The 19367-nt window shown below is 51.4% G+C and overlaps 1 long non-coding RNA gene across 1 annotated transcript; it reads left to right on the forward strand.

Annotated features, from left to right (window-relative positions):
• The first annotated feature begins 6136 nt into the window (after nucleotides 1-6136).
• LOC123349804 lies at nucleotides 6137-13267 on the forward strand. Its single transcript, XR_006573655.1, has 4 exons — nucleotides 6137-6200; nucleotides 8321-8370; nucleotides 9341-9372; nucleotides 13135-13267. It is a non-coding gene; the product is annotated as an uncharacterized LOC123349804 (long non-coding RNA).
• Nucleotides 13268-19367: the final 6100 nt, after the last annotated feature.

Consider the following 19367-nt stretch of genomic DNA (forward strand, 5'->3'; position numbering starts at 1 on the left):
ACCCCTGGGGCACTAGCCCTGGGAAGCAGAGAACATCATGGCTTGGACCTTCCAGGGATTTAGCTTCCCACACACTGGCTCCCCTTGCGGCTGCAGGTCTCTCCCCTGGAGCTCACCCCGCATATAAAGTCAGCCTGCACCTCGTTCTTAAACATCAGCAGCGCCGTTAATAGTCAGCCCTGGGCGGGCAGGTGGCGCTCGAGAGGGTACGGCCAGAAGGGACAATTATATAACCCAGGCTTAGCTCCTGTATGACCTGATCCGCACCCAGAGACTCTGTGTCCAGCCCAGCAGCAGTTGGTGGAGCCGTTTCTCTGCTGGCTGCCTGGGCACGGCACCAGCAGGGGACACCATTGGGGTGGGGAAGGTCTTGGGCAGATATTGACCCAGTGACAGCAGCAATTCCCCTGGGAATTCACAGTTGGGTCTCATTGCCATGGCGATTCCCAGGAAAGGGGGATCCACTCCCTGCAGATACTCTAGGACCTTCCCTTAGTCTGGGTCTGCTGGGGGGTTGTAGTGCAGGAGGGGCACATGGACAGGGAGGATGTTAGAGCAGACGTCAGAGGGGTTAGGAACTGGACACAGCTCCTTGGCTGTCAACTTGTGAGCTCCAGGGGCAGTGACTGGCCTTCACTGCATGGGCTGCGGGGACAGGCCGAGGTGTTGGCCAGGCCCTAGACAGCCCCCAATGGCCAGGGGCGGCCTCGCTGATGGGTCTCCTCTCTCCCGGCCGTACTGCCCCAGCTGGGGCTGCGGGGTGCCCGCACTGGGGGCTCTTATTCTAGGAGAGTGAACAGCACCAGACACTGCAATCCCAGCCCAGCTGAGCCTCCAGGCTCTTCCATAACCCAAATGATCCCGGGGAATAAAGATTCTGGTCACCATAGAGAGATTGTCCCCCAGTCTGCCCAGCTAGGCTGGAATCAGAGCCTCCATCTGAGACATGGCACAGACCCACCCACCATTTACCACCTGCCCCACAAACAGTGCTGGGCGCCACCAACACCCCACTGACAGCTCTGACCCAATCCCCTTCCCAGGTGCTCTCGCTGCCCCCGCCCTCTACCTGAGCCAGACGTCTGCCCGGCCAGGGGACTCAGTGCGGCTCCAGTGCTCTGTGTTCTCCCAGCACCTGCCCACTCGCGTCGTCTTCTGCAAGGAGGCAGAGGAGGTTTCGTCCCAGAGAGGTTCAAAGTTGAAGGCCACCTATGACTATGACCATGTGGTGTCCGGGGGCAGCTCTGGGAATTACACCTGTGGGTACGAGATCAAGGACAGTGACAACCAGGTGACCAGATCCCAGCTCAGCCCTGCCCAGTGCCTCAGCATCACCGGTAAGTGTGTGTGTGTCTGTGTCTATGTCCCAGCTCAGCCCTGCTGAGCAACTCACTACCACACCAAATAGGGGGGTGAATGGCAGAGCGAGAACAAAAATTCAATAAGAAACCCCTGAAAATCCAAATGCTGAAATTCATCAAAATCTGAAACAAAACAGCTCTGTTCAAAATCTGACTCAGGGAACCCCGCCCCCTATTTTTACCCATCTCAGCTCAGACGGCCCAAACCTGACAGGTACGAGATGGGGACGTCATAGAAATGTCAGGCTGGAAGGGACCTCAAGTTGTCATCAAATCCAGCCCCCTTCACTGAGGCAGGACCCAGTAAACCTGGACCATCCCTGATAGGAGTTTGTCCAACCTGTTTTATAAACCTCCAATGACAGTGATTCCACAACCTCCTTTGGAAGCCTATTCCAGAGCTTCACTAGCCCTATAGGTAGAAAGCTTTTCCTACCGTCTAACCTAAACCTCCCTTGCTGCAGATTAAGGCCATTACTGCTTGTCCTACCTTCAGTGGGACTGGGAACAATTGATCCCCATCCTCTTTATAACAGCCATGAGCATATTTGGAGACTGTTATCAGGTCCCCCCCTCAGGCTTCTTTTCTCAAGCCTAAATATGCCCAGTGCTTTTAACCTTTCCTCCTAGGTCAGGTTTTCTAAACCTTTCATCATTTTTGTTGCTGTTCTCTGGACTCTCTCCAATTTGTCCACAACTTTCCTAAAGTGTCACAACCAGAACTGGACCCTATACTCCAGCTGAGGCCTCATCAGTGCCGAGCAGAGCAGGACAATGACCTCCCGTGTCTTACCCACAACGTTAGCCCTTTTCACAACTACCTCGCACTGCTGACTCAGATTCAGTGTGTGACCCACTCGAACCCCAGGCCCCTTTCAGCAGCATGGCCACCAGTCAGGTATTGCCCATGGTGTAGTTGTGCTAGGGCAGCGTATGGGCCTGGAGTGGGGCCATGCTCTGCTCTAGTCTCTTGTGTATTCGTTGCCTAGGTAATGACTCCAGCAGCGGTAGTGTCGGGGGTTCCTCCCCACAAGGTAAATGCTTCTGAACCGTTTCTTTATTCTGGGGACTGCATTTAGGGAAAGGTCGGTCCTGGGCTGGGCAGCCCCCAGAATGAGTGTGATCGCCGTGGCGATGGATGTAGAGGAAATACACAACCACACAACAGGGTGACAGGATCATCCAATCCAGCACATTCTCCCTGCAGCTCTCCCAGGCTTTCAGCAGCATTGCTGAGCCGGACAACATCTTTGCAAGACGGGAAAATGGCTCTTTCAAAGGGGGAATCCCAAACTCTTCTGATGGTGAAGTTTCCTCTGGAGTTCACAGACTCCCTCTGCTCAACCGGCAGTCATTGCCCACGGTGCAGTTGTGCTAGGGCAGCGTATGGGCCTGGAGTGGGGCCATGATCTGCTCTGATCTCTTGTGTATTTATTGCCTAGGTGATGATTCCAGCAGCAGCGGTGTCGGGGGTTTCTCCCTCACAGAAGGTAAATGCTTCTGATCAGGGCCACCCCCCCATCCCAGCCCTGGGCTCTCCCCGCCCCCACACCCCCTGATGCCCCAGATCTGGGCTCCCCCTTTTCCCCCCACCATTGCCCCCCAGACGCACCTCCTGCCGCCCCAGCCCTGGGCTCTCCCACCCACCCACCGGCATCCTCCTTCCTCCGCAGCCCTGGGTCACTGGTAACTTGCTCCCAGGGCAGGTCATTCAGCAGGAAATTTGGATGTGCACAGAACACAGACAGGATTGGTTCCCATATGGTTACAGAGCTGCAGTAAAGTGGAACAATTTTCAGCTGGTGTGACTGGAGGATATCTGGATGCATATTATAAGACTGTTCTCTATAAATGAGGAAAAGTTGAGGTGCCGTCATTATTCTTTTGTTTCACTCTTTCTTTCTATGTGGAATTTGCCAATGCAATATCACTGTCTTCCTTTTAAACAAACAAACAAACAAAAAGGCAATGGCTGTTGAAAATAGCAATTCCAGTCCTAATAACCACTTGGTCAATTTTATCCTACTTTTTCTACAGCAAGTTACAGTGGATCAGTATATTTAATATGGGAGAAATGAAGTAACAGCTGCCCAATTTGAGCTTGAGCACTCCTGAATTTTGAGGTGTTCAAATCTGGAAGGCAGGGGCTGGGGGGGGGGGGCTGGGGGATCTGCAGGGGAGCACGGCAGCATTTATGCAGCAGTGTGTCTGGAGCTGCACGGAGCCAGACACGCTGGTCTGAGTGGCACAGTAGGGGTTTGGGGGGTTGGAGAAGGGGTAGGGGGTTCTGGGGGGGCAGTCAAGGGACAGGGTGCAGGGGGGTTGGATGGAGCAGAGGTTCGGGGGGGCAGTCAGGGGCAGGGAGAAGAGGGGGTTAGATGGTTCAGGGGGGGCAGTCAGGGGTTTAGGGGGAAGTTGGATAGGCATGGGAGTCCCAGGGGTTTGTCAGGAGACAGGTAGGGGGTGGGGTCCTGGGGGCAAGTTGGTGGGGTCTCAGGAGGGAGCAATTGGGGACAAGGAGAAGGGAGGTTTAGACAAGGGCTGAGGTCCCAAGGGGCAGTTGGAGCAGAGGTCCCAGGAGGGGGAAATCAGAGGACAAGGACCAGAGGTGCTTAGATAGGGGGTGGGGTCGTGGGGGGCAGTTAGGGGTGGGGTCCCGGGAGGGGGTGATCAGGGGACAGGGAGCAGGGGGGGGTTGGATGGGTTGGGGTTTCTGTGGGGGGCAGTCAGAGGGAGTGGATGGTGGCAGAGGGGGCTTCCCTCCCCCTGGAGTGTCCTGTTCTTTGAATCTTAAAATGTGGTCTCCCTACCATTCACAGCACTCACAGCACACTGCTGCATGAAGTCCCCTTCCTTCCTTTCCAGTTGGTAGTGGCCAAGGGAATGCTGGGAAATGTAGTTCTTTCCCTGCTCCAGGGCTGGCTGTATAGGCAGGGAGCTAACCAAGGAACTACAGCTCCCAGAGCCACCTGTTGGTTCTCGGCTCCCATGCCGCCCCTGCAAATGGGCTGCCCCAAGCAGGTGTTTGCTTTGCTGGTGCCTAGAGCTGCCCCTGCTTATGATAAGCAAGAGTATCATCTGGAGCTTACTGACCCCCTCTGCTAAATCGGCAGTCAGTGAATTATTTCCTCCCTCTACAATCACTCTATTTGGTGTTGTTCTGGAAGGAGGCACCAGATGCATCATCACACCTGGGCTCACAAGTTCTGTCTCTCTATGTAATTAGTTATTTACGCTCTGTGCTCCAGTCCTGGAACAGAGGTGTCACAAACAGCATGTGGGCAAACCCTCTTTCAGGAATCTCAGCCCAGCACCAGTTCCCAATTCCCAGGCAGCAACTGTGTCCCAGGAACTGACTTTAGCAGAGCCCAAACGTGTCTGTTTTCCTCAGCTCCCCGCAAAGTGCCTACATCAACAGTCCAACACCCAAGCAGTATGCCTGCAAAGGCTGTGTGCACAGCTCCCACTGCAAGGAGAAGATGGTAACAGACTTTGCGTAACAGCACCACCTAGTGACTTCTGCTCTCCTGCTAGAAAGCAACACTAATATCATCTGTGCCTCAAGAACTCCTGGGAACATAGCATTTCTGTCCTGTGAGAAATTCTGACCTTTCACATCCAGAATCAGGATGAAAAGTCAAAATTTCAGATTTTGCAAGCAACAGAAATTCAGCAACATTTCGATTCTGAAAGACTGAAGAGCCTTGTCAAAAGGTTTTGATTTTGAAGAAACAGCATTTTCTGATGGAAAACTCTTCCACTGGTATTTTTTGACAAGCTCTGTGCACGTCTCTGCATGCTGTACAGATCTCTGGCCCTCACTCAGGAAAGCTCTCAAGCGTGTGCTCAAATCCAGCCCTATCCAGGCCAGCACCTGTGTATGTGCTTAACTGAGGGGTCACTTACCAGAGGGCTCAGCCAGCTCCAGCCCGTGGGGACTTGCCAGTGGCTGCTTGGAGAGGCCATTCACATAGAGGTTCTTTCCTAGTGCCAGGTCTGAAGCTCCTGTTGGGAATTACAGTCCCTGCCGTCGTGGTTCTGGCCGTGGTGTTTTATCTGCTGGGAAAGAAAGGTGGGTATGACAGTGAGGCCAAGCAGTGTTACCAAATGTACAGACAGACGTGGCAGAGACACTCACTTCGATCCCCTGTACCCAGTGCACCTGGGATGTGGGGGAGAGAGATGATCAAAGACACAGTGAAATTGATCATTTGTTTTTGGGAGGCTGGCTGGGGAGAAAGATCAAAGAGATGATTAAAGGGATGATCATTGTGATTAATTATTTGTATTGCAGTAGTGTACCATTGACAGACCCTGGTCATTGGCAGGCCAGGGACCTCTGGAGCTTACTGCATGATCCTCTACCACATGAGTTAAAAGCCAACTGGCTGTTAGCTAAGGCTGTAGAGCAAACACTAGATGGGACAGAACACCACACCCAGAAGGTGTGTGGGTTATAGTAGCACCTTGGAGCTCCAGTCAGGGGTCAAACCCCACTGTGCTAGGTGCTGAACATTATTTATTAGGTATGTTACTGTAGTGCACTGGAGCCCCAATTAGTGATCAGACCCGTACTGCAGCTAGTGCTGCACAGATCAGTAATGAAGGGGACAGACCCTGCTCCATAGATGGTCACAATCTAGGACTCAGCCAGAGGTGTGTGTCTGGATGGAATATCGACACACAGATACTACAGTTCAGGAAGGCATCCCCTAGGCAGGAAGGGCCCTTACGCCTGTCACTCAGTTTTTCTCTCTCTCTCTCTCTGCCCATGACGAAACGTGTCCACATCTCTGATATCTCACTGCTTCCAGTTGTGTCTCTACAAAGGAATCAAAGGTAGGAGTAAATTTTTTCCCTCTCCCGTCTCATTTTCTTTCTGGGTCTGTTCTCTCTGCATCAAGTAACGGCCAGCAGCCGCTCCAGCATCCAAGTGGAGCTCAGCTCTCCTGCTGCGGGAGGGTTCAGTCTGGTTGTTCTGCAGGAGTTTTGGGAAAGGCCAGGGAAGGGTGGATTCCCTGGTTGGGGTCAGATTTGGGAGTTAGGAGGAGACATTTTAAGGAAGGGGTTTGCCAAAGCGGCGTGTTCCCATCGAATTCACATGCAGCAGAGTGAGCATGTTTGAAAATCACCCTGAGGTGTTTGAAAGAATGAAAGTGACCCCGTTTTACATTCAGGGGGTGTCGGGGCTACTCACCCACAAAGCAGCCTCGACTGGGAGCCGTGTGGGCGGGACCACGGTGGAGGAGCATGATGTGGGAAAGGGGCCTCAGGGCAGAGAGTGGGTGGGGCCGTGCCTGGCTGTTTGGGGGGGCCTAGCCTCCCTGGCCTACGATACCCGCCACCCATGTGCAGCTGGTTTAGTGCCAGGCAAGGTGCATCCACATATGGACTCGCCCCGAAACACCCACAGTGGGTTCACTCACAGCATTTGTGAATTTGGTGCAGGTCTGTGTGTGGGGCGGCCAAGGCGCTGCTCCCACACACACGCCTGCTGGGGACAGCCGGGCAGCAGAGATGCCTATGGGGATTCAGAGTGCACCGTACATGTGAATAACACACGGGGCAGAGAGGGAGCTTCCAAGTGCTCCTGGCTCCCCGTCTGCCCACCACCCCACCCAGAGACCCTGCAAGGGCCCTTCAGAGAGTCTCTAAGGGTCGGTGCCCATTGCGCTGCAGCCAGCACCTGTCACTCAGGGCTCCCCTCAGCTACTGCTGCTTTCCCCCTCTGTCCCTTCTGCAGCCCTTCTGAGGACCACAAGGCCTGTATGCTCATTCTAAGCCCTGAGGGTGAGGCAGTCGGCAGAGAGAGCCAGGTGGGAGACCAGGGAGTCCATGGAGTGACCAGCTGCACACAGAGAGGGAAAGGTGCATGGGGAGACTAGTGGCAGTTTCCAGGCTCTGCCAGTCTCCAGCCCAGCCTGGGTTCCCAGTGCAGTGACTCTGCCAGTAAAACTGGTGGGGGGTAGGAGGGACACATCACACAGACCCTCAGTACCAGGAGTCCTCTCCCCTGACTCCCAGCAGTGTATGTTCCCTGCCTGCCTCCCGTGCCCCCCATCTGTAGGGCTTTGTAGCTGCCTCTCCCCAAACATTCCTTCCCACCATGCTCCTCCCATATGACCAGTCTCTCCCCACAGACACCCCCATCCTGCCCTCCTGTGTCATGGGAGCTGATTAGCCGACTGGGCCAGAAAGGAGGCTCTTAAGCTTCATTTCCACATTATGCAAAGACACTAAAGTTGAGCCTTAAGGATGAACATTCGGCCTTTTTACATTGTGAGCAGACCTGGGCCAAAAATCCACTTTTAAATGGTGGAAATTTTTCAAATAAAAAATTTTATTCAAAATTTTTACAGAAAATGTGTTTTTTTGCCAAAAAAAATTCAAAGTGAAACTAAACAAAATGTCCACTAGAAAGAAAACAAAATGAACATTTTGTTTAAAAAAATTGTCACTGAAAATTTCATTAAATCATACAATTTTGGCCAAACATTTGACTTTGGTTTAAATACTGTTCATGATAAAAAATCCTGTTGAAATATGTCACCCAGTTTTAACTTTGTGAAAATGACAACGTTCTCTTCAACGTCTGTCCTGAGTTGTTACAGATTTTTTGTTCCCTCCAATCTTAACTCCATGCTGACCTAGTGAGGCTTTGGGTGGTTGGTTTCTTGGCCATTTTGGTGATGTAGAACAGGATATTTAAGTCTCATTTTTATTAGCATTTCCCTCCATAAATGGTGATGCTGCTATCTTCCCTGATTAACCAGAAGTAGGGTTTGCTGCTTTTCCACTGAGTGTGAGCTGAATGGAGACGTAAGGTCCTAGCAGGGAGAGCCAGCCATGGGAAGAAATCTCCTCACAGCTGGACCTCTGAAAACAGACTCAGTGTCACCAAGGTGTGTGAGAGAGCACACAGCATCACTGATACCCCCTGTTCTTATTACTCTCCACAGGGAACGAGTCCAGCGCGGCACCAGCAACACTCCTGAAGATCATATTGAATGTAAGAGCTTTTGGAGAGTATTGGGGTCACCTGCACATGCGGGAGAAAAGCAGGGGCTGGGAGTAAATGTGTTCATTGGTGGGGGATGGACAGATCCCAGGTCAGACTGTCTGGCCAAGAGATAGAACAACAAATTGCCTGTGATCAAAGTGAATGAGGAGAAAAAATTCTCGTTGTCCCAGGGCTCATGCATCTGAGACCCTGAGGTTCCTTTGTCCCACCCTTTGCCTGTAATTTCCAGTCCTGCATTGCCATGGCTTAGGAGACTGAGGCAAAGTGTTACCACTTATCGTCCTTCATGGAAAGGGCACATCCTGGGGAAAGCTCCCATTGGAAAGTGTTCCACCCCCTTCACTGGGAGCTGGGTGCAAGAGTGCCTCATAGGCATAGTTTAGGTGCCTCATGCTCTTGGTCTCTTCTTTGAGCCAGGCTCTCTGACTCTCCCGTGATGCACCACTTTCTCCCCTCTTGGTGATGGGAAATAGTACATCATGGGAGTCCCTGGCTGCAGTGAATTATGGGAGATGAAGCCCAGACAGCCAGTCCAGCCTGTAGAAGAGAATATGAGCATGAAGCAACTGAACTACAAGTCCCATGTGGAACCCAGGTGGTATTTGAATCAGAATATTTCTGGTTTTGGCCAAAATAGTTCAGTTTGGGGCACTCACTTTTTGAACAAAATGTTGACATTTTCTGGCAAAAGCCACCTCTGTTTGTGACAAAATAGTTCTGTGAAAACCCAGACAGACAGTTTCCACTGAATATCTTCAACAGCCGCATTAAATTCTTCTCCCCTAGCGACCCTGCTCAGGATCAGGCTCCATTGTGCTCAGTGCTGCCCATGGGGGATCCCTGCCCTGGCTGGGGGAGAGGTAGGAGCTGGGGGGTTATAGTCTGTGCTCAGCGAGGTGCTTTCCCTTAAAGACATTTACACCCAAGTGACAATGTGTAACTGTCATTCTCTTCCCAGATGCCTCTGTGAAATGGGTGGGAAGCTCTGCGGTGAGTCTCAGCTTTTATTAATGACAAAGTAAAGTGATAGAAAAGAGCGATTCGTTTGCCTGTTCCAGCTTGGCAATGACCCATGGGCTTGGGACCTGGATTTACTCAGGATTCTCAGGCTTCAGGTTGTGTCTGATACCCTGGTCTCACTGCTGCTGCCCCGGATCTCCACACAGGAGCAGGTAGCTGCCTCCCATAGTTGCTGTGAGCCTGGCCAGTCAGACACACACACACGCATCCAGGCAAGAGGAAAACATCCTTCCCAGACTCCAAACCACAGCGATAGGGGAGAAACCTCCATGGCCTGAAAATCTATCCAGCTACAGAGGGGCTTTCCACACCAGCCTCTGCAGTCAGACAAACAACCCAGGCAGAGATGTTCAAGGTTTCAAAGTTCCCAATAAAACACCTGGGAACTGGACGTTCAAATCCCCCAGGCGGGTTTAAAAACCTTTGAAATGTTACCCAAGTGGGAATTGGCTGTAGTAAGAAGTCCAGCACCACTTACTGCTAACCGTCCCCGTCATGGGGAAGGTATACAGGCAATGGGTAAAATCCTGGGAGTTTCACATTGAGAACAATGGAGCAGGATTTCCCCCAGTGGGTTTGCATGCGATGTAGGTGTCAATGGGGCATGCACGATCTCACACTGCTAGCAGCGGCTGTGCGGTGGTGCACACACCCTGGTTATCATGGCAGTGGCATTGCAGGGAAAACTACTAATACAGAGCTTTCTTCCCCCAATTGCTTCCTTATGATAATTATTTGTCCTACTCCAGGTAATATTGGCATTGAACAATAACCCTGGATTTTTATTTCTCCTCTTCTAAAGATCCATAGGAGGAGTTTGGGTCACTGAAGTTTTCTCCTAGTATTATTATTATTTTTATTATGTAACATTTTATTGTGTGTTTAAAGCAGTGTCACAACGGGAGGAGCTGTGCGCTGCTGTCATGGAGGCATAGCTGGTCTCCTCAGAGTTAAGGTTGAAGTCAGCATCCCATTATCAGCCTGAATTTCACACACACCCAACAAATCCATTCCAGAGGATATGAAAGTTGATAACCACCTCACATAGAATCATAGAATATCAGGGTTGGAAGGGACCTCAGGAGGTCATCTAGTCCAACCCCCTGTGTAGATCACTGTGTAGTTTGGGGCAAAGAACTGAAGTGATCGCAGAGAGTTGGCATATCATTCACTTTTCAGAGATTTTCCTAGCATTACATTGGTTGTTCTTATACTAACAAACACCGGTTTATCCTTTGGAGCTTTTAGTAAATGACTGTAGGACAGGGCACTACTGACAAAGATATTTATGACTCCTGTGAATTCAGAAGCTAGTTTAACCCTATAAAAATTATATATATAGGTTTCCCTTTGAGCCAAGCAGTTAGCCAGTATTCTGGGTCTTGGCATACAGTAATTACACTGAGAGAAGAAAGTGATGACAGAGTCAGGTATGTTTGTTGATGCAACTCTACTTATTTACATAACAGCTACAAAGTCCTGTTTCCCTGAACACAACAGGAACCAGATAACAGAGGCACCTTCTTTGATTCCAGCTGCAAGCCTCTTTCCAGCCAGCACTCTGCCCAAAAGCTCTCACTCTCTCTCAGCTTTCAGTGTCCTGCTACAAGTGCTCCTCTTGTTGCTTTCTATGGTTGCTTCTGAGGTGTTTCTGCTACTTCTGTCACATAGCCTCACTTGCTTTTCCTATCAGACCTAAAGGAACGTTCTTGGACCACACGTCCCTGCCATGCCCAGGCTTTTCTGATGTCTAGTCCTTGGGTGGTGGTTTTCCATTGCTTCCGTTGAAACTAAATAAAAGGCATTTAATGGTTCCCTTATTTAGCTTGAATAGAAAGTGGCTATCACAGCCACCAACTTCAGCAAGGTGCTGCAATTGCCCATAAATCAAAAACCCACTTGTTGGGAGCCACCCAATCTCCAACAGAACAATGGAATAATAAAAAGTGCTTGGAACCATTATAAATATTGCCATTAATAACATTGATCATTGAGATACCAAACTGGACAGGAAATAAGTACACTGCCTGCAGCACACATGAATACTTATTTCAGATAAGATAAACCATGAAAAAGGCTAAAAGGTAATAATTGGAGATATTTACCAATCTCCACTAGCTAGGTCGGGCTCTGACTTACTACAGGTAATTCATTGCCAAGTGTCTGGCTAGTGTGTGTAGCCCATGTGCTCAGGGTCTAACTGGTCACCATATTTTGGGTTGGGAAGAAATTTTCCCTTAGGTCAGATTGGCAGAGACCATGGGGTGTTGTTGTCTTCCTTTGTAGCATGGGGCATGGGTCACTTTCAGATTTAAACTAGTCTAACTGACGGAGTCTCTGTAATGTGAAGTCTTTAAGTCATGATTTGAGGACTTCAGTAACTCAGCCAGAGGTTAGGGGTCTGTTACAGGAGAGGGTGGGTGATGTTCTGTGGCCTGCAAACTGCAGGAGATCAGACTAGAAGATCATGATGGTCCCTTCTGACCTTAAAGTCTATGAGTCTATAATAACAGCCCATCACAGGGAGAACTCGGCGCTACCTCAATGGAGCTGGCATGGAGAGAGGGAGAAGGGCTCCTTTGCCCAGCTGGCAGGTGTCATGGCAAAGCCCAGCTGTCTGGGAGCAGAAAAGGGCCAAACCAAGTTCTGGGGAGGGGAAAATCTGAGCTGGCTGCCTCAGAGGGGTTTAATAGGAAGTCCCGCCGCTGGTGTTTCCCAGCCAAGATGCCCATTAGAACAGCCCCTGATGTATGTACAGCAGTGTCAGGGGCGGCTCTAGTTATTTTGCTGCCCCAAGCACAGCAGGCAGGCTGCCTTCGGCGGCTTGCCTGCGAGAGGTCCCCATTCCCACGAATTCGGTGGCAGCCTGCGGGAGGTCTGCTGAAGCCTTGGACCAGCAGACCCTCTGCAGGCATGCCACCGAAGGCAACCTGCCTGCCGCCCTTGTGGTGACTGGCAGAGTGCCCCCCGCGGCTTGCCGCCCCAGGCATGCGCTTGGCGTGCTGGTGCCTGGAGCCACCCCTGAGCAGTGCTGTGAGATGGACATTTTCTGGCTTCATTTTGTTAGGCCTGAATAAAGATGTAGCACAAAACCAGTTATGCCAACCTGGCTGAAGTCAGGCTAACAGAGGTTTCTGGGTAATTCCAGCGTGGAAAAATACTGAGAAGCAGCATGTTTCACAAAGCCCTGGGAAAAAGTGAGATAAGTGAGGGAATTGCATTCCTGGCATAGTACCAGCTGCGCTGTGTTATGAAGAACTAATAGGAAGTCAGCCTTCCTGTATTCACTCCCTGTTTCTGTCTTAGGTCCGTTCTTAACTCCTGTCTTCCAGTTTCTGGTGCTTGGCAACCATGCTGATAAGAAAGTTGCTGGGGCATCACAACTTGCTTACATTATAAAGAAAGACAGATGTGCTTTGTTATTAGGGTTTGTTACTAACCAAAGGGGGGTGGAATATGGGTTGTGTGAAATGAATAATTTGTGATGCGACTAAACTGTCTATATAACCTATACTTAGTTGTAAAAGAGGCTGCTGGTTCTCTTCGGATACAAGCTGTTCTTTACTGACGCGTGCACTTGTCAATAAAGAGCTTTTGATCGGACCTTGCTGGTGTTGCCTGTCTCTCTGCGGTCAGACAACGAACTTCGCTGTCGGGGTTCGAGTCCCTGACAATTTCTCTGGCTACAGGCTGGGTTATCAGAAACGTAACATTACTGTGTTTATCTTTAAGCATCCACCACCCCAGAGAGAAGAGACATCGACATACGCGACCATCGCTTTGCAGAGGGACAGATGTCATTAATGCTCCACTTGCTGAAATGCAGGACTCGTCAGTGTGCAGCTGCATCACAGAACCTCCAAAGGGGTCGTGCAGCAAGGAAGTGGGGGACCTTCTCCAGGACCACAGCAGGACAATGCACAGTGCCCAAAGTGCTGTAGGACGATGGAATATTTTTAGGGCAAATGCTGCCTGTTTTGCTTTTGGTAAAAAAGTTTCTTCTGAATAAAATTGGGAAAATACTCAAACTCTGTATTACTGCCCTCTGACTCTTTATATCGACAGCTCAGCTCCCAAGTCCTCTCAGTTCTGTTCAGAGATTCCATTGCCAACCCAACATATACAAAAATCATGAGGCAGCCACCCCAAAATCCCAAAATTGCCTTAAGAATTCATGAGATTATTTTTTAATTGTGCATTTTGTTTGCTTTTGTTTGACTTCTGGTGTTTGACTGTATGGAGGTCAGGTTTTCCAGGTGTTCTTCACAACCAGGAGGGCTAGAAACTTACTGATTTCAACAAAACCCAAGTTTTTCACATACTCCCAGCACCGCAGGGGTTGGGCTTTAAGAAAAACAGTGAATGTTATGAGATGTGCTGTGAAATCATGAGAACTAACAACAGCATCAAGGTCCCCTTTGAATTTGCAGATCTGTTTAATGTCATGCACATTTGTATGGATGTGATGAAATATAAATAACAAACAAAAAGTATTTTTCATAAGCTATGGCTTTGTGAAACTGTTTTTAGCCTCATGTAGAGAGTGCAGCCATATGGATGCAACACAAGAGAACATCCTGCCAGTATTTGTCTACCTGGAAAACAGTCACTGCTTGAAGCAATTAAACAGCTTTGGTGTCTGGGTTTGAGCTGATGTTTGGCAGGAATTCTAGACTGGCGGCCAAATTTCTGTAAGTGCCAGCACCCAGCAGCTGAGAAAAATTTGTATTTGATAACAGTGATTGTCTACTGCTGTGTTCTGAGTGCTTTGGAAAATCTAGCCACTGCATTTAGGTGCCTAATTGAGACCTGAACTCTAGAAAATCTGGCCATGTTGTGAGCTTTCAAATGAGTGACAGAGGCCGTACTGATCATACAGTCAGCTCCTGAGCAATGTCTCTGATCATGCTGTAGGCACTGATGGATTTGGGAATCGTTCTTTCCCTCCCATATCTTTCTTTTGTGTTGCTAGTTCAAGCTCTTTGAACCCCGGTGAGGGTGTTTAACTATCCAGAGAAGCACTTTTCTGCAGGGCTTTGAACTCCCTGATGTTATATCCTTGGGGGCAGCCGGTTTAGGAAGAAATCACTTGAGGCCAGACAGCAGACAGCTAACAAAACTACCACTTTATTTTACAGACACAGAGCTCACTCAACCGGCCGAAGCTGGCCGAGCTATCCCCTAATAATCTAACTCAGTTGCCATAGGAAAAAAAACCATGACAACCAAATACACAACACCTGACACATTTCCATAGTGACTTGGGGATAGCTTTCAACTTTCAGGTAATTAATGAACTGAATTGTGTGTGGGGGAGTGTCATCTTTGTGATTGGAGTCTTCTGCTTCAGGTTCATGCAGACAATAACCCACCTCCTTTCCTCCCTCTCGGCTGGCTTTTCCTTAGCTTTGCCACCCCCAACGCTAAAAAATCAAGGTTAAAAAACAAGAGTGTTGGGTTTTATATTTGCTTCCTGGTGTTGGAGCCTTTAAAGTAACACAGAGAGGTGCAGGAACATTAATTCCAATTAACTAAAGGTATACATTTAAAGTACTACATTAAATTCCTGTGTGGACACTCTTACTCAAAATTAAAGCCTTAATTCAACTTGTAGCTAAACTCACTTCCAAAGGGAACTAAACTGAGTGGGAGAGTGAAGAGGGGCCTGGGGAAATACCATTGAGCAGCTCAAAGCAGGGGGTTGAGGAGACACCATTGTTCAGTGCTGCACAATAGGCCCCTGCTGTAACAGGTAACTGCTGCAGCCTCCTTCAGTTTCCTTCTTCTTTCCCAGACAGTGATGCTGTCAGTCAGTCTGCCCTGCAGCCTGCAGAGCTCTGCTCACTCCCAGCCAGGCCAGGGCCATGCCGAGATCTGTCAGATCTTAGACCCCATGAATGCCTCAGCCAGACAGCCCAGCCCAGCTCCTTCCTTCTGTACAAATAATCCCTCCTGCAGAGAAACTGTATGACTGGGGGAACGAATGGGCTCATGGTTAAGGCACCATCCTGGAACTTCCGGGAGACAGAGATTGAATTCCCAGCTCGGCTACTGGTTGGGTAGCTCCCAGTACCAAGGGGAAGGGCTAATAGGAAATCAGGTCCCTGAGACCGACAGTCCCCAAGGGCAATGGGCAGAGGCCAATGCTCCAGGTCAGCCTGATTGACCGGGCAGGCAGGCTAACGAGGGAGTGAGAAGACAAGGGGGTCCCATCCTCCATGTGAGCTGGAGCTACCAGGGCCAGAGTGGGGAAGAGCTAAGGAGAGCAGGAGCCTGAGCTGAGCTGGGAGCAGGGCCATGCCAGCCAGGGAGAACCAGAGAAGCAGCCCAGGGAGCAGACCTGTGCTGGGAGCAGAGCTGCATCAACCAGAGCCAGAGGGGCCGGAAAAGCAGCCCAGGGAGCTGGAGGCAGAGCAGCAGCAGTGCTGGGGCTGGAGTTGGGGCTGCAGCCATCCGGACCCGGGTGCAGTGAGCAACTGGGGAGTAGGCCCAAGGCAGAGGGCCCAGTGCAGGGAGATCCCACTGGTCAAGAGGCCTTGGAGACAGATTGTAACCCCGACATGGGTGACACTGAGGAGAAGGGCCCTGCCACCCGGCACCTGAGGGCAGGGGCGGCTCTAGTAATTTCGCCACCCCAAGCAGGGCGGCGCACCATGGGGGGTGCTCTGGCGGTCGCCGGTCCCGCGGCGCCGGTGGAGCTCTCGCAGACGTGCCTGCGGAGGGTCCGCTGGTCCCGTGGCTCCGGTGGACCTCCCGCAGGCATGCCTGCGGATGCTCCACCGGAGCCGCGGGACCAGCGGCCCCTCCGCAGGCACGTCTGCGGGAGGTCCACCAGCGCCACGGGACCAGCGGACCAGGTCTGCCGGAGCCGCCTGCCGCCCTGCCGTGGGACGCCGCCCCAAGCACGCGCTTGGTGCGCTGGGGTCTGGAGCCGGCCCTGCCTGAGGATGTGTGGCCAGAGCAAGTGTCCAACTCGCAGCATCTCCACAGTACAGCCAGGGCCTGGGAGGGTTCTTGGCACATGTGAGGAACAGACTGTGAACTGCCCATAAATTTCTGCAATGGCTGTTTGTGATGTTCCCATACCACAGAGCGGGGGGATGTGTTTTCCTTTAACCTTTTCCATTTTTTCCTTATTTTTTAAATTGATTGCTGTTTAATAAATTGTATTTGCTTGAATTGTATGTAATGGGTGTAACCCCTTTGGGGTTTAGAGAGCATGGCCCCCTTTAAATCTTTTTCCCGGGGGGAGGGGGAGAGTAAGAAAAAAGGAGGGAAACCTCAGGGGGCGGGTCTGGAGCCCCAGCGGGAGGGAGGCTGTCTGCAGGCCCTGGAGAAGGGAGCAGGGAGAACCTGCCTGAGGCCTGAGGAGGACAGGCCTGATCAGGGACAGCCCAGGACAGGAGCCAGGAGCAGCCCTGTGCCAGGGAGGAATCGCCCGAGAAGGACAGGCCGGAGCTGGACCCAGTATCACGCCTGCCCAGAGCTGCGTGGGGCTGGGAGCACTGGGGCTGGTGACTCTGCACTGGGAACAAGGAGGGAGGCTGTAGCTATTTAAGTGGGGAGGGGGTCGCTCTGTGTGGCTGTGCAGAGAGCGGCAGACGAGGGCACCGGAGGGGTTTGCTGGGGAAAAGTCACTGGCGCTGAAGAAGACAACCAGGAGCACCCAAGACTCACCACTAAACTGGAACTTTGCTCAGGACTCGTGAACTCTGTGTGCAGACACATTGCTCAGTGCCTGTCCCTCCAGGCTGTGCTACCACTGGGCCTGTGGGGCCTGGGTTTGAATGCAGCCCTGATTTACTGCTCCCCTTATATTTCCTCTTGTTCTTTTTTTCCTCTTATCCCTCAGTAAATAAATATCTCCCTTTGTTATATCCATTGTACTTTTCCTGTGGGTGGGTGTGTTCACTCTGGGGGGGTTGGAACAGGTGCCTCGGGGGTGGAAGGGATTTCTCCAGCTGCATTCCTGCGTGCACTGTCTCTTTTCCAGAGCTGCCTGCAGAGCAGACTCCATCTTGGCCACGAGGGCGCTAAAGTTACACTTGGTGGCCTGTACGGGGAACTTTGCAGCACGCACACCCTACGTTGTGCACCCTGGGCTCTTCTTCACAGAGCAAAGAAACTCCTGAGTGACTTTCATCTCAGTTTAAAAAAAAAAAGGGAGAGAGGATTATTAGAAGACCTGTGCCGAGGGGCACAAATACCAGTAACCAAAGCCGTGCTGGTGGCAGGGTTCCCAGAAGAGATGGAACCAAATGAAATTGAGGAGAACCTAGATGCAACTGAAATACTGGGGAGGGTAAAGGTCCACACCCATATTTACAACTGCAAAGTGAAGGGGTTACATGGGTCAGGGAAGCATAGGCACTGACTCAGTGCTGGAGCATCCATGGGGAAAAATTGGTGGGTGCTCTGCACCCACCAGCAGCCAAGCTCCCTGCCCCACCCCACCTCACCTCACCTTACAGCTATTTTACGGCATAACAAACTGTGAGAGGGAGAGGGGAGGAGCAGGAACGTGGCATGCTCAGGGGAGGAGGCGAGGAAGAGGCGGGGCTGGGGTGGGGATTTGGGGAAGGAGTCCAATGGGGCAGGGAGGGGGTAGAGTTGGAGTGGGGACTTTGGGGAAGGGGTTAGAATGGAGGTGGGGCAGGGGCAGAGTCTGGGCGGGGCCAGGGGCGGCGGGGGGTAAAGCACCCACTGGCACCAGGAGAAGTTGGTGCCTATACAGGGAAGCATCCAGTGCAGAGAGAGCACCCCGGAGTGGGGACACCCGAGCCCCTGTCCCAAGTGACCATGACAAGGTTGGGAATCCTGGGCCCACCCTTATTGGGGTTACACGGACTCTGCCACACAGGAGGAAGGAAGGGGAGTCCTCGAGGTCAGGCAGGCTTCTGGGTAAAGGGAGTGGGCGAGAGGACTCAGATCCTTTCACTAGCCCACTTCACCGAGGTATTGCAGAAGCCAGGAAAGTTCCCCACAATAGCGGGACCATTCTCCCGCTTACATACAGAGTCCTCAGGCCTGCCTCTTCATCTCCCTGGGCCTCAGCTCTCCATCTGTGAAATGGGGATAATAATTCTGCCTTGTTTAAGGGGACAATTTTCAAAGCCCTTAAGGGATTTAAGAGTGCAAGTGTGTGACTGTGCCCTGTGCCTACTGCCTTGTGCTCCTAAATCACTTGGGCATTTTTGAAAATCTCCCCCTTAGATTGTGAACTCTTACAGGTGAGGGCTGCCTCTCACTAAGGATTCATCTGCACAGGGAACTGGACCAGCAGAACTACACTGGTGTAATTAAACCATTACAGTCATCCCAGGATAACTCCCCTTGGGGACACTCTTATTCCAGAATCAGACAGCCTTGGTCAGGGTTAGTTTAAACCAGTGGTTCTCAAAACTGGTCCGCCGCTTCTTCAGGGAAAGCCCCTGGCAGGCCGGGCCAGTTTGTTTACTTGCTGCATCTGCAGGTTCAGCTGATTGTGGCTCCCACTGGCCGTGGTTCGCTGCTCCAGGCCAATGGGGGCTGCAGGACAGGCGGCCAGCACGTCCCTCAGCCTGCGCCATTCTTCTATCCCCATTGGCCTGGAGTGGCGAACTGCGGCCAGTGGGAGCTGCGATCGGCCAAACCTGCGGACACGGCAGGTAAACAAACTGGCCCGGCCTGCCAGGGGCTTTCCCTGAACAAGCGGCAGACTGGCTTTTGAAAGCCACTGGTTTAAACCATTTTCAAAGTGACATAAGATAAAATTGGACAAAGCCCCTTGTACACTGGAATAAGAGTGTCCCCACGGGGAGTTATCCCGGGATAGCCTAGTGGGTTAGTTAGACCGGTATGGTTCTGCTGGTCAATTTCCCCATTCAGACCAGCCATTACTGTTTGCAGCACCCAGCACAAAGGGACCCTGACCCCGCTGGAGTAGGGTGACCAGATGTCCTGATTTTATAGGGACAGTCCTGATT

This window comes from Mauremys mutica, chromosome 15 (assembly GCF_020497125.1).
Source record: "Mauremys mutica isolate MM-2020 ecotype Southern chromosome 15, ASM2049712v1, whole genome shotgun sequence".
Lineage (NCBI taxonomy): Eukaryota > Metazoa > Chordata > Testudines > Geoemydidae > Mauremys > Mauremys mutica.